This window comes from Lonchura striata, chromosome 5 (genome assembly GCF_050655825.1).
Source record: "Lonchura striata isolate lonStrDom1 chromosome 5, ASM5065582v1, whole genome shotgun sequence".
NCBI classification, from domain to species: Eukaryota; Metazoa; Chordata; class Aves; order Passeriformes; family Estrildidae; genus Lonchura; species Lonchura striata.
The window spans coordinates 40,309,024-40,330,723 of NC_140707.1; the positions used below are offsets into that span (position 1 = coordinate 40,309,024).

At 42.9% G+C, this 21,700-nt stretch overlaps 1 protein-coding gene across 5 annotated transcripts in view; it reads right to left on the reverse strand.

Moving 5' to 3' along the window:
- GALNT16 (polypeptide N-acetylgalactosaminyltransferase 16) overlaps nt 1-21,700 on the reverse strand; it is a 74,608-nt gene that overhangs the window by 40,376 nt on the left and 12,532 nt on the right. Inside the window, exon 1 of one of the 5 annotated variants that reach the window (XM_085580331.1) lies at nt 21,564-21,674. The exons of 3 other annotated variants lie outside the window; for them this stretch is intronic. The gene's annotated coding sequence lies outside the window, so the exon portion shown is untranslated. Of the gene's footprint in view, nt 1-18,475; nt 18,506-21,563; nt 21,675-21,700 lie in introns of those variants that run through there. One more of the 5 variants, XM_077784104.2, reaches the window with a different exon arrangement.

The window sequence follows — 21,700 nt, forward strand, 5'->3', positions numbered from 1 at the left end:
TGGTCCTTGCATTACTTATATATCAAAAAGTGGTAAAAGAGCACTAGGAAATGATTGCCAGTTAAGAGTTAAGTCTCACTTGCAGTTTTATCTCAGACAGTATCTCTTTGTGCTCTCCTCAAACAGGGGAAAAAGGACGATTCAGAGGATGACAGCTAGGAGGGCCTGGCTTCAGCTTCCAGAATGGCAGCTAATCGATAAACAATCAACAAGTAACCAAATATCTATCTATGAGCACCAAGAAGATAACAAGGTAATAAATAGGAGCTGAGATTTGTCAAGACCGAGTCATATCAGACCAATCTAATTTTCTTCTGTGATGGTATAATCAGGCTCAAGGGTATGGAGAAGCAGGAGACAGATACACCATGAGTTTGATAATGTTTTTGGTAGGAGCTGTTAAGATGTTGTCATTAGCAAGCTAGAAAAGTAATAGTCTGAGTGAAACTACTGCAGAATGGGTGAAACTAGTTAGAAAGCTACTGGTGGAGCATAATTATTAGCTGTTCACTGCCAGAGCAGAGGGGTAAGAGCAGGTCTTGGGGGTTTGTTCCGGATCCAGCACTATTCAGTACTTTCATAAATACCTTGGATTCAGGCACAGTAAGTTTGTCAAATCCATAGGAAATCCAGCAAAAATGCCAGACACATTGGTAACAGGCTTAGAATCGAAAATTATTTCAACACATAGAAAATATGTCTGAAAACAGTAAAAGCAATTCAATAAGGGCACTGCAGACCTTTACAGTTCACCAGGTATGTGCTGACACAAAATATAGCAGAGACAGCATGGTAGCAACTCCTCAGAAAAGCCCTAGACATCATAGCTCATTACAAACCACATGACAGAAAAGTCAGCCTAAAAAGGCAGAGCAAACACAATTCTGAGTGGAGCCTAGATAGCTATGAACTAGCCTGACAAAGTGAATATAAAGCTTATCTTTAAGGACTGACTTGCTTTATCAGATTATATTCCTAGAACATAGATGTTGCAGTACAGGACATTTATTGCTGTGAAGTCAAATGATACTTGACAGGAACAGTACAGGTTCTCTATGAAACCCTGCCAAATCCTGCCAGAAGGGCAGACTAATGTCTACCTTCTTTCCTTCTCCTCACCTTAACACCTCTCACTTCAGGACGAAGTCAATATAAGCAGATATTAGCTTTAGTGTATTAAAGGGACATTATGTACAGCTGAGTGCAGAGTCAAGACTTTTACCATACCAACAGGACAGTTCCCACCCCTAGGTCCTTGATATAGTTACACACACTGTATCCCCATGCTTGAGGCTGGAAGTGTGAGTTACAGGAGCAGAAGAGCCCAGCTCCTTAGGACTGCTGTTCTCTAATATATTAAAAAAAAAAAAAAAAAAAAGCTCCATTAAAGCAGAAATAAAATGAATAGGCACTGGAAATGTGAGTGTCTAGACCAGGGATTAGCAAACAATTTGCACAAATTAAGTTTTGTCCCAAACATTGCTGAGACCGCCAAAAAAATTCACATATGAAAATTTAAGGAAGTACTATAAACCTTCTAATCTTATTTCACTATTTCTCATTTTCATATATACTTTTCCTTTCCAGGGACAGAATGGACTCAGATGCTCTTCTGCTGTTGAAAGGATGTTCTGATTTGTGTTTTGACATGGTTCAAGAGACCAGAAACTATTTAAAAAGCGAAATTAACTTTGTAAGTGAGGGATTCAGGTAAAGGAATTAATGCCATGCATATCTATGAAAACTTGAGAGCCTCATTTCTTAACTAATACAGGGATATTCCTCTAGGCCTGATTCCTTGTGAAACAGCAAGACTATAATAGAGACAGTGCCATTCATCTCTGTGCATTGTCATAGACTGCCATCAGACACAGGCACACCAGCTGCTAACCATTGTGCTAAAGCCACTAAAATCAGAGATAAGGAATTCAGGGTCCCAAGGTCTATCTTTTTAACAGAAGGATTGGCCAAATTCAAAAATAATAACCATACTCCAGGGGTCATGAGGAATCGCTACTTAATTAGAATAAGGTATGTAAAACTCTCAAAGGTAAGTGCAATTAATCATTTTACAGTTACTGTGAAATTAGTGCAGCAGCAGTTTTATGTGACAGGACATACACTTTGCAGCTCTTGCACTTTTACAAGCGTTTAGTGGCGGTACAACAAATGGAGCAGGGGGTGCCACACTTCTCCTTTGTTTTAAGCTCATTTTCACAATTGCCTCAGCTGTCAAACCCCAGAACTGAAAAGCAGCAATTCCAAGCCACTCCCAATACGTGTTTTTCCATGGAAGACCTAACTGACCAGGAAGGTCTAGTTGACCAATACGGACACAAAGCAAGTCAGGGAGTAACAGCTTCACCAAACCTTCTTCCCTCTTGAGACCCCCTCCTTCAATTTACCCCCCTGCCGCAGCCTCACACACTTTCACTGCCGTGACCCCCAACCCTGCCAGCACCTCCCTCCCAACAAGTTCTGCATGTCCAACTACCCCCCAGCAGATTTCTCTCCTCTGAACTGGTTTAATGACAATTTCAACCCATCTTATTCAGATACAGACTTGCTGGCTGTGCAAATCCTCATCCCTCAGAACAAAGGTAAAAGCCAGTTCACCTCTGCAAACTCCACTGCTGCTGTTGGGGCCTGCATGGTGTGACATTTCTCTGTAGGCTCACCCTACATGCTCCACACTCTGCCCCAATGACCTGAAGAAAAGTCCCAGAGAGAACAAGCCAGCACAGCACAATCACCAGCAGTGAGATGCTGTTAAGCAGAGCAGTGCTCAGGGATGCTACAGAGACAGGTGCTGCTCAGCTCTGTTACCCACACGCTGCACATGGATGGGCTATGACTAACACACATCAGAAGGCAGGACTGAGAGCAGCAGCAACTCCCAAAAACTTCCAAGGGAGCAAGCTACTCTACTATGGGCTGATCCTGCAAGATCATGTGAGCTAAATGCCTGTTGCCAAAAGCATTTGCTTTAGAGGGTGTTGCATTTCCAGTTCACACTAGGAATCCCAGCATTATGTCTCATGAAAAATCTGTACACTGCTCCAAAAAACTGTTCCTAGTCCTCAGAGACAAAAGCCTGTGCCTGACAGCACAGGGCCTATTTTATTCATGCTTTGTTAAACTGTGTAAAGCATTTTAAATGTGGTTTGGGAACCAAGCACTTACAGAACTTCTACTATGAAATTTTAATAAAAATTACCACAGTTAAATAGAACCATCACCATTCTTTGAGAAGTGCAAGTGCTGACAGCAGAGCCCAGAGACCAACTTGAATGTTTCATTTGCAGCTTGCACAAACTGGAGTAAGGCAATGGAAAGAGTAAAGCAACTTGATCAGCTCCCATGGCACCTAGCCGGTCACAAAAGAATTTCTACTGCCATTAACACCAGGCAATCGGGAGGCATGCTGCCAGTTCCAAGCTGGAGAACAGCAGTGGACGCCCAGCAGGGGCTGGCATTTCCAATGCCCCCTGAGAAGAGCCAATGGTCACCAGCTCACAGGGATTCTCCAGGCCCTATGACCAAGCTATAGCTGCCATGGGATGGTGAAAGTGAGAAACAGAGATTGACTGCTGGGGTTTGCTTTCCAGTACTAATGATTGCCCAAAGTGCCTCTCTACCTCCCTGTTCTTTTCCATAGTCTCTGGGCATTTATTGCCTTTTGTGTGTGCAGCAGCAATTCTCAGTCAGCTCTGTGAGACTTGCATCTCAACTCTCTTCTGGCTTTGCCCTGAGAAGCCCTGTCTCTTTGTGCCTGCCTCACAACTAGAAAGTCATTCCATTCCACCAATTATTTTCTATTTTGTTCTTCTTTTCTTCCCTCACAGTTTTGCCAGACACTGAGTTGTTGACATGGAAAGTGTCCTCAAGAATCTGACCCACAAAGGTGGGCATTCTGTACAAGGTAAGAAAGGAGAAACAACTACATTTCTGTGTTTGGTTTCCATAGCAACGGTCTCCCCACAACCAGCAATTTTTTGATGCCACATTCAAACCCTCCTCTAAGAGATACAGAAGGTCACACAATGTATTCCATGTTATTGGTTACAGCATGGATTAGGTGAACATCACAGGCTACTATGATGTCTGCCACAAGCAGACATGGGTTGTTAGTGTCAAGAATTTAGAAAGAGGGTGTTGCTGACTTACAGATCACAACAGCATGTTGATGGACAAGGTTTGGTCACCAACCTTCAAGGAGACTCGCCGTGGTTTGTCAGCTGGTCTTTTAAGCGAAGTTTAAGGGAAGAAAGCAACACAAGAGAGCAAAACTGTGTGGTAAGTTTACAGCAGGAGCAGCAAAAAAACCCCTTGAGTAAGTAAATTACTGCTTCTATCATGAGCAGTGGTTCTCTGATTCCCTCATCCAACTCTTCAGCACACAGAAGGGCGGTGTCTGTCTTGCCACATTCCCAGCTCCTTGCTTTCATGTGTAAGCACTCTCAGTCTTGCTTCCAAGGCAGCCGCGTGGGCCTCCGCCTAATGATCCTACTGAGCCATCTCTTTAGTGTCTCTGTGGAGAGGCATCCTTCCTGCGATATTTCATCCAGATCCTGCATGTCCTTTTCTACAGGAGGGAAGAGACTCTTCCAGAAGTACGGCTGGATCACTTTGCCCAGATCTCAAGGACATGCAATGCAACATGGGTTGACAACAGGAGGACGGCCAAAAGTAACACAGCGTGCACAAGTGCCAGCACTACAGCACGCATCAGCGTCACTCATTTTGCAAACAGCAGCCCAAAGAGCAAGGGATACTTGCTGCTGTGCTGGTTACATGAGCTCAGCACCACAGTGTGTACAAAGAAGTTACTTCCACATGCAGTGACTGGCTTCCATACCAACTAACCGCTCTCCATGCCCACTTAGATTAACAATCAATTCATAAATCCTGCTAATTTGGATTCCCCTCTCAATACAGTCATGATACATATTCTTTGTAGAATACTAACCTGAGAAGCTGGAATTTATTATACGACCTCTCGTGCACAATACTACTGTATCCTGCTTTGCTGCTGGCCAAGGCAGATATGGTATATATAGATATAACATAGAATAAGCAGATGACTTCTGACAAGTGTGCCCATCTTTGACCCAGCTGTTCAATTCTGAAGAGACTTTCAGCAGTTAACAAGGATTAGACCCTAAACAGTGTTCTGGCCCAGTTGCCCAGATGCAGGAAGATATTGCCTATAACTGGAGGGAGGGGACATGATATCCTAAGGTAACCTTCTGGTCTTTTGTTTTCAGGAGTCTTGAATAAAGCAAAGCAATGGAATCAAATAGAGCTTCAAAGATATATGCCTAAGGGCACTCTCTTCCAAACAGCTTGGAGGAAATGACACTGCTCAGAACCACAGAAATTCAGACCCCAGATGAGGTAATGCAGTTGCCAAGGTGCATTTCTTCCCTCCATTTGATGTCCAATGCACACAAGTGTTTATTATGAAAATGTACAATATAATTTTTAGTTTAATATATTTATATTTACATACATCGATTTTGTATAAAAAATACCCACATGTCCAGACTCACATACATCTGGCTTCTATGTTTGTTCAGTCTTTATCTCATAGCCTGGAATAATGCCATTTGTTCCCTACTCAGCAAACTTTGCTGTGACATCAACAATGCCACTTTTGCTCATAGGAACATTTATGCTGTTGTATTCCACTCCAGGAGAAAAACAATGTGGAAAACCCCATGAGAAATAGTGAGTGGATGGTTTTTGGAATTGCTGACTACCAGCACAAGTGGGGAATGTGAGGTCTGTAGAGTTGCTGTTCCTTGAAACTGCACTTTTTTTCAAAGCACATTTCCCTGTATCCGTAAATATCCATGACAACATCTGGTGTCAGGGAGAAGACAGACAGGACAGCACATTCTTTGAATACTTAAGGGACTAGGCTATTCATACTGGCACCCACACCAAAGCAGAAGCACTGTCAGAAAGAGATCCCAGCAGGTAGCTAGGATGCCTCTGGGTATGAAGGTTTTGCACAGAGAAGATGGTCACATGAAGCTGTCTGCATGTTTAGTATCACACAGGAAATCTACTCAGCTAAAGCAATCCAGGTTACTTACTGTATGTAGGAATAGTGCTCTGTTAAAGGTCACACCTACACAATCTTTAAAAGTGTGTTTTGAAGTCTTTCAGAGTAATAAAAGTGCTGTGTGAAGAAATTTTTTTTCTTTAAAAAAAATATCCCTGTCTTCATAGACATCTAAATATGTAATGAATGCCTCTGGTTTCCCAGTGATTTAGAACTAGGAAAACAAAGAAAAAGGAACAATATTCTGCTATTTGTCTTCTAACTTAGATACTCTGTGGCCACTTGGGTGTTACCTGAACCCTGATTTATAGCACCTCTATCAAGACAGACTGACATATGGCACCCTGTATTAAGATGATGCCCCCGTAACCACCTGGTAACATCCAAAAAGCCAACAAGACAGCTCAAATGAGGGTGGTCCATGTCTTCATAAATCATCAGTCACAAACTGCATCTCTCTCTGCCCACTCCCCCACCTACGCTGTCTGCACAGGCACAACGTGTGTATGTGCCTGCCTGCTGATGTACTAATTTATTTCCTTTGAACTCGAGTGACCTACATTCAGTCTTTTCCTCCCAGTGAATAACAACTGTCTGGAGTGACAGATGCCACCACACATATTTTCACAGAAAAGGAGAAGGCAACTTTAGGCCTCATAAGCTGCTAACATAGTAAGCAGTGAGCTGGTTACCTAAGAGATGAGCAGAGGTCAGCTGGCACTGAGAAGTGGGCACCACTCACACAAAGTATTCAAGTATTTAATTATGTTAAGCTTGCGGCTCATTTTCTTTGCCTTTAAAATCACACTGTAAGGATGTTTTGCTAAGGCTAGAGAAAGGAAGCTGAAGTACCTTCTTAATAATTCATCCTCAAGAGCTTTAAATCGAGATTAGAAGATTAAGGATAAAATAGTGCGGTTTTGCAAATAGCCAGCATTCTCACTCCACAAAAAAACTGTACACATGCACAGCTGAGCCAGAAAGACAAAGGGACACCTCAGGACATTTCACACCTCCACCAGGGACAAAGCCAGCCCCACAGCAGGAGGTGGGAATTTCTTCCCATCTTCCAACAAGGAAAGATTTTTCTCTAATGTGTTTTTGTTAGCAGGTCTTGTTCAAACAGTCATGATTTTAAATTCTGCACCAACTCTCTCCCCTCTCCCCATGTTAATCACCAGACTGACCCTGTCACACCGCTCACAGGTAGCTGCACCAGGCAAGTAAGAAGCACTGCACATCCTGCAGATGGAGCCGGGTGGCAGCCCGGCCCCAGGAGCCACACTCATTCCTGCCTTTGTGCCAGCTGGGCCCAGTACCATGCTGCTTCTGGAGGCTGGCCCGCTACCCCAGAGCCTGCATGGACCTGATCTTCACAGGAGATAACACCTAAACAGGATCTGACCTTGACAGTCAAGTAATTTACCACAACGCTCCACACAGCTCCTCCTCACATTAGCTTTTGGACATCACAGAGAAAGGCTTTAGGCAGGACATATTGTTTGGGAGTCAGGCCCTGTATGAAAATGCAAATTGTCTGTAAGCCAACAACCAAAGTGACATTTAGCAGAATGACTTAATATAGCTCCTCATGTCACTGCTGAATCATGACCTGGTTTCTTAGAGAATTTCAAGAATGACCTTCAGCTCACAATGTAAACTTGTATTTCGGAGGCTTGAAGCTATGAGACCTACTCCCAAAGGCTGCACAGACATTCCTTCTGTAGTGACAATAGCAATGGTGCATATACATCCATGATTTATTACAAAAATGAGTCCCATTGTAGAAGATCATCTTCACTCAGACATCTTCTCTGCTAGGCATTCAGCCCTGCAGCATACAACATTGTTTTCTAATAGTGGAAAAACTCACTGCCTATTCGTCCATGAAGATTTGAGACTATCGGGCCATTGTCATTTTGTTTAGGAGCCAAATAATATTCCATTTTAATTGATTAATTTTTCAGTTACTGCATTGCTCCAATTCCAGGATTTAGCAATCAATGTGAACTGACAAAACCCTCAGAGCTGCACTCTGCTTCTGTTTGGGTCTCCATTTGCAAAGGCATTAAACTCACCATCCCAAGAGCAAATTTAATCAAGCATGCATACCAATGAAGAATTGTGCAACGGGCTCATGTATGCCTGTCAAATATGAAAAACACCTGTGTTAAGCTATGCTGGCCTCTGTCATTCTAGACTTCAATCACACTAATAATAGAGGCCCCCTCAACAGTCCCTCAGCTCTGCCATTTAGTCACTGTCAACCAGGAAAGAGCTGGGCACATAAGGAAGAGCAGAACCACAGAAGCATCACAAAAATACACTCAGGACAGGTATTGCCACAACTACTACCCACAGAAATACAGCTCCACCCATGCACAAAACGTTGCAGCCCCTTGTCTCATTCTGCAGGTGCAAACTGCAGCAAAACAAAGTCAGTGATAGTGAGGATCTTTAAAATCCATTACTCAATCAATCCCTGTCCAATATAAAGGGTATCATCTGATTCTGCACACACAATGCCCAAAGTCCTGTATTGTAAGAACATCTTGTAAAGATACAACTCCCAGGTTATACTGTTAGGACAACTCACAGTTTTTCTATGGATAGGACAAATTTTTGCTGTCAAAGTTGCAAAAAAGAAAAAGGTGAATATCTAGAAATTCAAAACCAAGGAGGTAATGAACACAGAACTTTATTTTCAAATCAAGTAATGCTTGAATGCTTTGTGGTCAGCAAAAACACCACTACAGAAACCTTGGGCTATAGGAATTTCTTCTGACCTGGCTTAACCATAAATATGATCAAGCAGATTTGGGGAGCTGCTGGTTTTGAATTCATTCATGAAAAGGTATGTCTGGCATTTTTCTCCACATATTGAGCTAATGAAATTTTGCCCAAATTCCATTTTTGAAAAGCTCATAGTCATGCAACCGTCTCACTTCCCTCTCACCCAAAAACTGTACTCCTGACATACCAGACTCCTGACCACCCAGCTCACCCAGTCATCAGCTCAGCAGTTTCCACTCTGAGCAAGATTTCATTTTTCAAATTTCAGTTATGGGTCACAGCAGGAAATGTGGGTGTCTGTTTCTTATACCTGGGTCAGTGATCCTAACCTTTGTCTTCTCAAGGGTGTTGTGCGAGTATAACCAATACTGTCAAGAAGACAGTTTTCCCTCCCCAAGATCAGATACTTTTTAAAAATTCTCTTCTTCGAAAGTATGACATCTGAGTATAACCAGTAGGATTGAGTGATCTTCACTCACAACCCTGGGCAACACAACAGCCTCACTTACCTCCCACGGCCAAAGGAGCACTGGGCAGGTACATTTTCCACCACACAGACCTCTTTCACCAGAGACAATAGCTCCAAAAAGCCGCCAGTCAAAGAACCTTGCCCAGGCCTTCAGCAGCCTTCCTATATATGAATTAAAAATAAACATAGACACATCCAGTCCTGTCACAGCTCCACGAAACCCACAGGTTTGCTCATGAGGATGAACACTGCTTGGTGAGTTCTGCTTTGTCCTCTCCACACAAAGCTGCATGAAGCACATAGGCTTTGTCTTCAGAAAAACACAATGTAAAGGTCCCAGTAAATGTAAATTGCTAATTAAATTCAGTGGTAAAATTGTCAGTGACATCAGCAGAATTGCAGCCACAACAAAAATACAAACAGGGAGAAAAACACATGCGGAGTACTCACAGAGGACCCAATTTCCTGCTATCTTTCTGAATTTTAGAAAAATTAAACTGTTTAGCACACTAAGGCTCCCTTTCTTACAACTCTTTATTTGCTCTGGAAAATGGCTCTTGTTTAGAAACCATTTTAACTATGTTGTGAATGGCCTTCATTACCCAGAAGACAAATAATGTATAAATTTCTAGCTGGAAGTTGTGGTGATGATGTAAAGATTAAAAGCAAAACAGCTTGCTTGAGGTATGGAGCCTGTAAAACAGCTTTTTCTCCCAAACAGAAAAAATAGTTGAGACATTCTTCACATTTTGCTCTTGTTGGATTTCAGCATTTCTGGCTCCACGAAAGGACATGGGCAATGAACAAATATGAACAAAGGAAATGTGCTGAGAGGTTTGTTCAAAGTAGATTAAAAAAAAAAAAAAAAAAGCCATAAAACCAAAAGCAGAACTGTGGTTGCAAGCATCAAAGATATCACAAAACCAACTCTAAAAACCCTCCAAACCCTGAAAACCCACAAAAACTTCAAAGGACTGTTATAGATACAGGGGCAGGAGGCCTGTCCCTTGATTATAAAAGTTTAATGAGACAGAGAAATTAGCTTGTAATTCTGCATTACAGTCTAGAATAAGCACTTCTTTCCTTAGTTGGTTGGATGTAAAAAGTGTTCTGTATGAGCCTGACCATGGACCAATGGCACACAGGCAGTGTACTCATCTTCATGCCCCATTCCCAGCAGTTTCTCTGCCAGTGCTGAAGGCAGCCAGACCAGCAACACACCCAAATGCCAATAAAGAGCAACACTCTTCAGCCGAGCACCTTGTACTGAACAAAACAGACTGAACTGTTCAAATCTTATTTTTGATTAGCACAAAGGCAGCTGCCAGTGAGGTCCCTGCAACCACAATGTGAACATTAGCTCTCATGCCCAGTAGCATTCACAGCACACAATCCAGCCAACTGCCAGGACAGCACTCTTCAACCTTTCTCCTTAATTAAGATATTTAAGAAACATGTACTAATGAAGGACTCTTCATGATCTGTCAATATATACAGCTCTTTATACAGCTGTCACTCAAACAGCTTACAGCTCTCTCTCTTTCCCTTCCTCCCCAGGCCAAAACAAAAAAACCACATATTTAAGGTTGTAGGGTTAGGTACTCAACAAAAAAAGCAATCCTGAATTTTAAGTGTCAATACAAAGCTATTTCTATCATGCATGTCCACTAAAAGCTTTAACTGGCATGACTGCACATAATTACATGCTAACGTGCACTCATGCAGGAGACTGAACTCTCTGGAGTTCTTCCTCTGCTTCCCTGCAATCATGCGCAAAGTACATCAGAAACAAGTGGTGTGCCAAAAGTGTCCAGATCAAGGCCCCACTGATATATTGCACACCATAGCTTTAAAAAATTTGAAGCCTGAAATCACAGTCAGGCCTGCAACTTGGTCCCAAGGGGAGCCAGAGCACCACTAAGCCAGAGAAGTCTCTGCATTCCAAGAGGCAGCTTCCTTCACATATGCTAGGATCCTGTCAGGATCACCCTTAGGAAGGGATGCATGAAAAAAGACTTTTCTTTTTTAGGAGGCAGCATTTTAACAGAATCACAGAATGGGTGAAGTTAGAAGGGATCATAGTGAAGTCTGTGATCTTATCCAACCTCCCTGCTCAAGCAAGGTGATCCTAAAGCACATGGCACAGGATTGTGTCCAAATCGTTCTTGAGTATCTCCAGTGAGGAAGACTCCACAACCTCTCTGAGCAATCTGTCCCATGTAGATGGTCACCCACAGAGGACAGAAGTTCCTTCTCACATTTAGGTGCATCATTTCCTGCCCATTGCCTCTTGTCCTATTGCTCAGCACCATGGAGCAGAGCCTGGCTCCACCCTCTGACACTCTTCCTTCAAGACTGAAAAGGTCTCCTCTCAGTCATCTCTTCTAGAGGCTAAGCAAGCCCAGCTCTCTCAGTGTTTCCTTGCAAGAGAGATGGTCCAGTTCCCTCATTGTCATTTTGAGGTCTTTTCTCCTCTTCAAAGCCAGGCCTTCTCAGGACAGGTCTCTCCCTCTTCTGATCTCTAACATCCTCTTCTAATATCAGCTGTAATTATAACAAGGTCCCCTACACCTCTGTAATTGCCATTCTGGAAGTTCCTTCCCTTCTCCTTATCTATTGCCCAGTCCTGCAGTACTTTCTAGAGGATGCTTATGGAGGGGAAAATGACTATCCAAGCTACCAAGAAACCCCATGCCATAGGCATGCTGTGGAAGGACCTGCTCCATCTCTGCCAGAAACTCGGTGTGCTCTGCTACTGGTACCTTCCCTCTTGTAGGATTTTAACACTGCCCAAAATAGTAGAAAAAGGAAAACAAGAATGAAAACACAGCAAAACCCAGAACTACTGCACACACAAATAAGCACCACACCAGGGAAGAAGCTGAACTCCCTTTCCCTTCTCCCAGGCCTGCCATTGAATGTGCCGCTGGAAGCAGCAAATTATACCAGTTTTCTTCAACTAGTATAAGCCCTCCAAATGTCTGAGTAAAGACCCAAGCTATTCTTAAACTCAAACTGCAGGATATCCCAGTACTCCAGAATGCATTTGGCTGCTCGTCTCTCATTGCCTGGATGGGTAGTGAACAGGCAGTGACAGACACACACCAACAGCCTGCAACTACTCCTAGCCTGTCTCAAGCAGAGGGAGCAGTAGGTCTCATATTTGGAAAGATCCCAAGGTATCATAAACCTGCTGTAATTTCCCTTTACAGCACATTTCTATCTCTGATTGCATATGCAACCACCAGGGCACAGGGTATAAAGCCCAAGCCCACAGTTAATACAGAGATCTGCCCGCATTTCTAGATGTTTGTTACCATAGCAATACCACAGTACTTTTCAGTTTGTTTTGTTGCTTTTGGTTTTTTTAAAGCTAAGTCCTTATCTAGCGCACACAGAGCCAGTTCCCAGTTATGTGAGAAGGAAACCTCACAGTGTGCTGTGGATGTGGCAGAGCCTCCTGCCTGGGAGCAGGGTGCTGAGAGGAGATGCTCAGCTCCTGCCTCAGCCCTGCTGTGATTGCAGGGCTCTGCCCACTTCATTCACCAAAGCTGTTTCCAACACCTGCTCCCAGCATGATGCTGCTTCCTACCCACGCCGATCAGCACCACATCACTGCACTCCTCACCTCCTGGGGAGCTCTTGTGATTAACTTTTCTCATAACACCCATCAGATTCTTAGAAGCTTCCACTTTCAGCTTCTTCCTCAAACAGCTCAGCCAAAAGCAGCTTACAAGACCAGCACAAATAACCTAAAGCCAACTTTTCCTTCAGTGCTAAAGTTTACTTCAGGGTCTGGTAGTGATCTACAGAAGCCTTAGAACAACTATCCTAAGACTGTTTTCTAGGCCTGCCATATCAACACAAAGCTTGGACAACAGCTTGTTTTTCAGCATACCATTTACAGGCTATTCCAAAGCATGTGAAAATGACAAAAAAAGTTGACTGACACCTATTTCCTCCTCAAATACAACAAACAGTAGTCATGTTCAGAATCAAGGCTACCTGCAGGAGAATCTTTCCAGAAGCAGAAAGATATATATTCTTTTGCCAGAAGATTTCTCTTTTTTTTTTTTAAGAGTCAAACACTTGGTACATTTGGGTAATTTTGGAAAGCTGGCACTTCAGCAACCAATGCCCCAAGCTAGCGGAGCAGAAGAGCTTAGCCGCACACTTCATTAGAAACGAGTAAAGCTAAACAATAGAAAATTGTCTCCCACTATCAAACCTTTGTGAGGTATGTCCATCATAAAATGGAACAATTTTTGCACACCTATCCTGTTGATGCACTTGGACTGCACACAACCCATGTCTGTAGGCCAGTTCACAGAAGGTAACTGCCTGGTACAGCTCCTGCAAATGAATAATTATTCCTTAAACGCAGGCAGCACAGGTTTGTACCATAACACTAAAGGCCTGGAATTGACCAATATCTGCCATCCATGCAGATCAAGAAAATGAATAATTTCATTATGGACAGCAGAAAGGTTATCTTTCAAAAGTTCAATGTTTAGTCAGAGATTAGGCAAGAAATCATGTTTCTCATTGCAGAAAAGTAATTTTCCCCACTGAAGGCAAAATTGTAATATGAGAAAGATTGCTTCAGAAATGTCTGCCTTTGAGAGAGACAATGGACATGGACCATACACCATGGTGAAGGCAATGCAATAGCAATTTATGTCTCTGCATTAAGCAGTGTCAACAATTCAAATCCTACTGTGCCAGGTCTAAGACGCAGATAGGTGTCAAGAGAAAAGATACCTATCTCAAGGAGGCTGGTTAACTTGGGAACACAAAAAAAAATCCATTAAAATCTCATGGCAGAGGTACTGCAACTCTCATAGTAATCAGAAGTGAATGTTGAAAGCGTTTCATTGGTTTGGCTGGTGGGACCTCTGCTGCAAGGCTCAGGGATCACCTCCAAGCTAAAGAGGCGTCTACCCACTGCAAGCCACTGGTGACTTCATCATCTGTGAGTGATCCCATCTTGAGCAAGATGACCCTCATACAGGAGGGTAAACCTGGCTTGTTACCAGCTCTTGGATGCCACAAATCTTGCTTACAAGTGTCCAAGACAAGAGAAGCTGGAGAGGAAGAAAGGCAGCTGGGTCCCAGAGCTGCTTGCTCCACCATCCATTTCTGCAGCATGCCTCTGGAGGCATCTTTCATTTTTAAATGAAAGGTATTCAAGACCAACCTCTGCTTGATAGGGATAGAAGTGCATCAGCCAAATTGATCAGGTTTGCATCTTACTAGGTATGTAAATTCTTTTGGTAAACACAAGGAGGCATTCTGATCTCCAGTGCATTTGCTCAGGTACCCAATATGCTTTCCAGTATTTTGTTTGTACCACTCAAAGAGTAGGAGAAACAGTAGTTGAATTAGTACTTTGAACAAAGCAGAAAAATAAGTAAAAAATGATAAAAATCCTCTGTATTGAAAAAAATCTCTGCGACAAGAGCCTCAAGGCTTTCAGTACATACAGACACAAATAACATGTACAAATCTCCCATACAACTCAGTTCAGAAACTTTGAATGTAGCCATATCTTTGGTTTCCTAAAGAAAATATTGGTCCTTTTTTTCCTCATCTGAAAGAGAGGAAGAGCTACAGGGATGTTAAATAGCTGCTGTTCTCTGCAGTCTAGAGCCAGGGGGAAAAGCAAAAGAAAACAAAGTTGGTCCTATCTTGCTACTTGCAATGTACTTCCCCTCCAAATTAGTTTTCTTTATCCATCCTGCCAGGCCCCCTGCAAGCTCTTCCCATCCCACATCACTTAGATGCTCTGAGTCAGAAGCTGTCAGACTTTTCTATCTACAGGTTAATATTCTCTCCGAGTTATAGAGCCTTTTAGGCCAGTGGCTCAAACTGTAAGGATATTCCCAGCAAGGCTGCTCCAGCTCTCCTTGGAGCTGAACTGAGAGCTGCTAGTCCAACTGGCAGCTTTCCACCCTGTCCTCCATTCAGGGCTCAGCTGGAGCAAGTGCCCCAGCAAACGACCATCTCTAACCTGGTAACATCTTAACAGATGAAAGATCCTACACTTACTCCCTCACCCGTCAGATATGCTCTTAACAGACCCCTCCTCTTATAACATATAGAGCAATATTATCAGAACCAATTTCCAAGTGACTGATAAATTTTGTAGGGAAGCAGCAAGTGGGAAAAGCATATATAGAACACCCATCCCCATCCTCTGTTTTCCTACACACATTCATCCCTTCAATCTCTTCCAAGAGCACTGTGTTCACCTGTGTGAAGCAGTAAGTTTTTAATCAAGGGGGGAAGAACTCCCTCAGCTTATTTTAGTTGATAATAACTTTATGTTACCCTTCACTGCACACTTTCATGTTACCAGGCAAGTAACAGACATCATCCCTCTCATGTGCCCCTGTTAATACCAGGCTAACAACAGTAATTTTCTTTGCAATCAACCCACCTGAAGCACAATATTACCAGAATGGTGTCTTCACCTCCACCCAAGTGCTTTAACCTTGAGCACAAACATCATGGCAACAGAGCAAAAATAGTTTTTCCTTAGGGACCACAGCCAGCATCTGGTAGAGATAACCTTGCTTTTGCTTCTCCTGTTTCCCCCCACACTCCTTCCAAACACATCTACTATCCCTCAGTGTCTTCTCAGTCCAGCTACTGGAAGATGACCTCTGGCCCCAGATGTAATAGGGCCCACATCTCCTGCAGGTATGGGTCTGTACTGACTCAACCTCTGCCTTTCTCACAGCCCAAAGGGAGACAGTACCCAGGGAAATACAGGCATTATTTGCAGACAGATGGAGGGATGTCTTGGTAAGAGTAGTTTCTCCTGCATTTCACAATTTTCCAAGCAGTGTCCCTACCAGCACCTGGCAAAATCTGTCAGATTGGCATAGTTGCTCATCATAACCTGCAGAGCAAAATATAAGATTAGTGCCTTCTCAGAGCAAGAGGAGCTTGCCTGCAGGCTCTCAAATCAAATATTCTCCCTTCTTTCAGCTAGGCACCACAGCCATCTACCACTTCTGCCATTTGTGTGGTCCCAGAAAGATCTTTTGAAGGACACAATCAGTGATGTTCACAAGACTGCAGTCATATCTTGCAGCACCCTTGAGAAATGATTAACACTTCCTTTCCATCTCAGCTTAAAGGGAAAACTATAAAGCACAAAACAGCTTCATCAAACATCTACTTCCAGATCTACCCAAGTCCTTCACCCAAAAGACCTTGCTAGTCTAAAACCCGCAGTGTTTTATTTAATTAACTGCTTCCAGCAGCACGAAGCAGCCACTGAAGAGCATGTCTTCATTAAACACATTGACCTAGCTATCATACTTAAAGGACAGAAGCAGCTGAAAATACCAACTTTGACATACTGCGAGAGCCAGAGTGAGATTTGACCCACTACAGTACAAGTGAGCCCACCTGATATAACACTGGCCTTCTCAAAACACACTCCATTCCCCCTGTAAGCCTCATACGTGGGCTTCCCCATCTGCCTCTGCCTGCCACACTGGTCCTCAAGGCTCCAGGGTTGAGGGCAAAGTCTTTGCCAAATTAAAAGAGGGCTCAAAACATGCCTGAGACAGCTTCCATACGTTCACTTCCTTTTTAGTCAGGGAAGGAAGTGTTTCTCCTTATCCATCTGTTAATACCATAATATCCATCTGGAGAGGAAGAAAGGAGACAAACCAGCTAAAATAAAAATTCCCCAAGGAGATAAATGGGGTTTTTTTGGCTAAAAAACCCACCAAAATAAATTCTGCAGTAGTCCAATAGTTCCTAGCTTAGGAGGAGGGCCCTGCTGCACCCCTGGCAAACATTTCAATAAGGCTGATGTGCTTTGCAGCCTGCAAGATGTTTTTGCTTTATTCTTTGCAAAAGACACAGACCCTTCAAAACCTGAAAGTAAGCAATTAATCCCTGGTGCTGGACTCTAGGTTTCACATAGAAGAACCTAGTAATTCCTGAACTTTGCACAGACAATGGACTTTCTCTTCTTTGAATGCTTCCAAAATGGCATGCTTGGGCCACCCAAGGGAGGGCAGAGAGGAAAAGCAGGGTGCAAGATGTACACCAAGCCAAGCTGTTAATTTTTAAATTATCATAGCAAATTGTTTTCTTGCACTCCGCCCATTCATTTCTAGTGGCAGTATGGGAGAAGAGAACTTTGATGTTTTAGGAGAGGGCAGCTGTTAAATTTCAGCATGCTGTAATTTCCCCCTTTAACTCCACAGAGCTAGATATTTTTGAATATGCAAGTTTTAAGCATTTGCTGCTCAACAGATAGCAAGCCTTGTGGAAATACCTCAACTCTTTACTTTTGCTTCTCCTATTCCCCCCCCCCCCTTTTCAACTCAAAAGTCACTAGTTCATTAACTAATTAAAAGCATAATAATGGTAGCACAGCAATATCATAAGGAACCTCATCTTTCTGCAGACATCAAGGATTGAAAGGCTATAAAAATAGCAAACAACAACAGATACATTTCTGAGGAATTTGAGGATGTGATTGCTCTCTATTCCCTGCCACAGTAACAAGAGAAAGATGCCCATGCTTATGACAAATTCTTCTAATTAAGAACCCTGTGCAAATGGCATGTGTTTCACATAACAGATTTTGTCTGAACGAGGAACCAAGTTCAAGGATAAAATTCAATTGCATAGCTAGATAAATACAAATCACAGTGACACTCTTCCCTCTGCCAGGCAGGAGCCAATGAACCATTCCTGGACAACTCATTACTGTCTGCTTCATTTGAGCCACTTATTACAAGGGCCTTCACCTTGCAACATTGCAAGATGTCCCACTTGCAAACAGAGACCTGAGCACTCTCAATGCTGTCTCCTAAAGATACCCAGTGAGGAGAGGCATCATCCTCAGGGGGCAAAGCATGCTGGCACTGTGCATCAGCAGGGTACATTTACTTCAATTGTGCCTATTACCCCTGCCTTCCCTGCAGAACAGCCATGACTATTTAAACATGCACTGAAGCTCTAAGGAAGGGGATGTCAGTAAAATGCCCAGCGGGAAAGACATTCAAAGAGAAAGTCAATGGAGCCTGAGCAATCAGTGTAAATCAAGACTTTAACCTTTCTCAGCCTCCTTCAGACTCTTGATCTGTAAAAGAAGATGCTTAAACACTTACCACATTTCTGAAGAGTCAAGTGCACATGGCCTGTCAATGCAAAAAATGTTTATTACTGAAAGTACCAATTGAAATGTTTCAGTCTTATTGTCTGTAGACTATTTTTCCTGTAAAAACCATTGGGCAGAACAGATGCCAGTACAAATCTCTTTAATGTAAATACATGGATTCACTTTCAATGTGTACATCTCTAGCAGATAGATCCTTAGCTTGGTGCAATATCCAAGTCCTAACTAATCTGACACTAGCAATTAAGTCATAACTATAGCAGCCAGTACCCCAGCTTCTGGTGCATAAAACTGCAGTTTCTGTTTATTGACCAGCAGAGAGAAATCTGGTTGACTGGCAGCTGAATCAGATGGGAGCAGTCCCTTTCCAATGCAGCAAAGAAAACTTTCAAGGAAAATCATCCTCTATCCCCCCTTCTCTCTGGGGTAACACAATTAGGCCATGACATACAGACAGGTCATTTAATGCAATAGGAAAAAAATCCACTAATAGCATTTCCCTTGCCTGAATGGAAGGCAGGCTGTTAAATTACCTCTGAAGGAGCAGATAGGCCTCTACAGCAATCCTCTCCTCCCAAACCACCTATCTTTAAAGAGCAATCAGCTCCAGGCCAGTCACATTGTAACTCTATAACCCCAGCATCCTTAGATAATCTTTCCTGCTAGCTCCTGACACTGGTTCCAATCTGGCTCAATATAGACTAAAACTACAGCATTGTACTTAATGCATTTTATATTGGCAACCTATTTAATGGGACAGGAGAACGGAAGAGCTATCAGATGCTTTCTGTAGCTCCCAAAGCAAGCCAGAAGCTCCAGGAGCCATGGCACCATTTCTGTAGGAGGCACTCAGCATCTAGCATCTGCAAAGAGACTGCAGTTATTTTAAGGCGCTATTAAGAGTCCACATTCCAGTGAACATTCAAATATTTAAAATGCATTAAAATTGTTTTAAATATATTTTAATACTTACACACTTTCTCTATACTAAGAGAACACAATAAAGACAAAAACGTCCTGAACTCCAGCTTCTTCAGACATCTTTCTCATCCCAAGGAAGTACCAAGCAAACTCTTCCAATTCAGATAAGCTAATTCAGTAAATCAAGGAGAATATTGCCATCACACCATCACACTGTCAGAAATGTACCAAGTTAATTTCTGACAAGTTCTTTCAGGCCAACACTTAACTAAAGCACAGTATAAATACCTTCCTCCTTGCCAGACTTAGTGTCTGTCCTGAGAAACAGCTGAGCTGCCCTCTAACATCGAAGGCATTACCATGCAATTGTTTTTCATACACTCTTTGGTAACGCTGAAGGTACTGAACTGGCAGGAGAATTGTACATAGTTGTTCTAGAAGCACAGCTATAGGGAGCCTGAATGGCATTTCTAAACAGGTGGGGATTTTTTACTTACCCTTTTCAGGAGCAAAGGTATTTCTTTTACATCATCAGGCTTTTGGTGTATTTTGGCCATCTTTTCCCCTCAAGTAAGTCCAAAGAGCCCATTTCTGCTTACAGTAAAGAGCCATTCTGAAAAACCAATTCTGCAGATCCAATTCTGTCCCACTACCCCAACAGCACAATGTGGAGATACTCAAGAAGCAAGTCTGTGTCAAACAAGACAAGAGTTACTGAAGGATGCTGAGGTGCTTGTTAGGAGCTTTCTTGAGGTGGCATATTGCTGCTGACCTAGAAAACATTACTCCTTACCCCTCTGATCAGGAGAGGTGTGCTCCAGCACGCTGCACAGAGTGGTTCATCCAGCCCAGGCACAGGCTGTACACTGAAGCCCCAATCTTAGACTGCCAAGTTTTCCCTGCCTGTGTTACAGAATTATTGGCAACATGACCCAATATCACCTGCCCAAACAACAGTGGTAAAGGCCTGGCCATCCATTTGTAACTTTTCATGTCCCAGCTGATGTTGTCCAGACTGCTGGAGCCTGAACTAGCCAAGTACCCTTTCTCAGCACAAAGCTGGGCCTGCAGCGGCAGCAGCAGATGCCTGACATTCAGACGCCTATCCAAAGGAAAATGAACAACCAGCTAAACTCATCCTTGTAAAATTCTGTTCCTACAAAAGTAGACAATGTCACTGTACTTGCATTTGACTATTAATAACTTGCAGGGAAAAGGCCACATGCCCAGTCAGATGGTAGTGCCTGTGACAACCTGTGCCACATGCCACCAACCAGGCACATGAGCATTTCGGCATTCAGCACTGTTTTTATCTGTCTGCACAAAAAAACAGGGTAGCAAGAAAACAAATGAGTGCAAGCTGCAAATGCCAGGAACATATCCCCTGATGAAATCCTTCCTTAATGAAGAGGGAATGATTAAAAGCATTACAGTGTATTTTCTACTCAGAAGAGCAAATTACACAGAATATTGGTTTCAGCACATGGTTAAAAATGTCATTCGGCATTGAAAACAATGTAACATGGGGAACCTCACTTTGCCCGGATTAAGTTAAGAATGTAAGTCTTCAAAAGCAGAATTGAGAATGAAGACACACCATCAGCCCCAAGCAGCCCTGCTGTCTATCATTCTAGCCAGTTAAAGAGTGTTTCAATACCATTCAGCAGCTAGGCTGCTGTGGGAGAAGCTAAAGTCCAGTTTCCAGAGCTCAGCAAACACCCTGAGAATCACACCAGTACAGCCTGGTGAGGAAGTTAATCATTATGAGAAATAATGTTGTTACATGGTAACAGGTTTAATGATTAACACTTTCACAACACTTAGAACTTTTTTCTAACCTTGCTCATGTCCTAGCAGCTTATTCTCAAATACTACTTCTTCCCCCAAAATGAACATGCAGCATGAAATGCACATCAAAACCCAAGTTGGCATTTGAGTTAACTGAGGTAATCTGGAAGAGGGGATTTCTCAAGACGTTCTCGGCAGCCTCAAGCCAAATTTGTTTCCCCCAAGGTATCCCAGCCCACTCAGGTTACATACAACATGTGCCAAAGTGGTTTTAGGTGTCCAACCCGTCACCGGTCACAGAAATTACAAAGAGCTGGGAGGTGGTCCAAACACATTATCAATGCAAAATGTAATGAAAGACAGGCACGTACAATCAAGGAGCTACCACAGGACAGAGTTTTAATTGTCTCTGGGGTAGAAAGCAGAATCCAGTAGCAAATTCATTGAATATATGTGTCAGCACTTGGCACCAATTGACTGACCATCAGTTTACCATCCTACTGTAAGA